This window comes from Morone saxatilis, unplaced genomic scaffold, assembly GCF_004916995.1.
Source record: "Morone saxatilis isolate NCDOM2014 unplaced genomic scaffold, NCSU_SB_2.0 Contig1, whole genome shotgun sequence".
Lineage (NCBI taxonomy): Eukaryota > Metazoa > Chordata > Actinopteri > Moronidae > Morone > Morone saxatilis.
The window spans coordinates 1,964,095-1,965,582 of NW_023339651.1; positions in this window are offsets into that span (position 1 = coordinate 1,964,095).

The following is a 1,488-nucleotide window of genomic DNA, read 5'->3' on the forward strand; positions in this document are numbered from 1 at the left end:
TCTATCTATAGTATTTTCACTTCATGAGCTGTAGTTGCTGAACATGTTTAGGATGTTTTGGCTGCTACATCTTATGGTGAAGCTTTTTTAAATGTGACTATTTGCTGCATTTTAATTCATTGTAAACTGAATATTTAGTATATCAGACAAAACAAGCCAATTGAATCAATCACGTTGGACATTTTCACTATCTTTTGACCTTTTGCAGTCTAAATTTAAGATTATGATAAATCATTTACTGTAAAAAGTGATCAATAATGAAGAAAATCATTACTTGTAGCCTCAAAAAGTGTATAGTTCCTCATGACTGCAGTCTTTTTCCACCAATATTAGCTGCTTGAGTATAATGATTTCACTTGAGCGTAGTTGTACACATCACAGGGATATTACTGTGATATCAAAGCACTACCCATAATGCTGTGCAAGCAATAACAGCAATATAGTTCACTGAAGCATATGCAGCATGTTGACTTCTCCACACGTTGTATCCTACAATAACAGCTGTGTTTGCCCCTCCTCTTCCTGTTTTCTCTCCACCCACATGGCGCCGCGGCTGAGCCCTCATCAATAATTGAAGCGCTGCAGGTTAAACATGACAGCGGTGACGTTGCATTATTTATCCCACACACCAAGAGTCTTTTTTTGCAGACACCCAGAGACACTGTTACCACACATCGCAGGGTCACAGAGCCCTGATTTCGGTTCCCGCCTGCAGTGCCACACCCTGGCAAAGTGCACCAACATCACACTTGATATTAGAGTAAATAGCACGAGGTTTATTTTTATGATCAGAGCATCATATTTTGCTTTTTCCTGTCAGCTGACGAGGGCAGTTAAGCAGATCATATTGCAGTGGTACAGGCGGGAAATGCATCACTGTAGTAACACAGAGGATGAATCACACCAAACTATCTGACATAGTAACTTGACCGTCTGCAGCTCTGCCAGCAGCTCTGACTCAGGGGCGACACACAAACCTCAAACTGTTTACTAGCAACATGTATGGCTCGGTATCAAACTTCAGTTCCAGGTGCCGGACGAATCTCTCTGGATAGAAATGTGCGAGTTCCCATCCAGTACAGATCACACAGCGAGACCCAGAAACCAACCGGTACTGTCTGAACAGTCAGCAGATCATGGTTGTCCAAGGAGGGTTGAGTCCAGAGCAACTGATTGGTTAAAGATACTTTCACATCTCATCCAAGATGCTTCTAACTGACGGACAGGGAGGTATTTGTTGGGATATCACCCTGTTTTTAGCCTAGTGTGGCTCTCAGGGTGGGAACTACAGGGGGTGCTGAGCTCCCCTGAAAACAGGATTTGTAAAACTTTGGGATGGGGGCTCTAAAATATGCAATTTATCTTGTAATTCTATTTTTCTGTATCTTCATCAGCATGGATCATGTGTAAGTTTTGGCTGTTATTGGTGTAAGAAACAGCTCAGACACACAGAAACAGAATCTTCTTCTTCACTTTGATCAACATCCA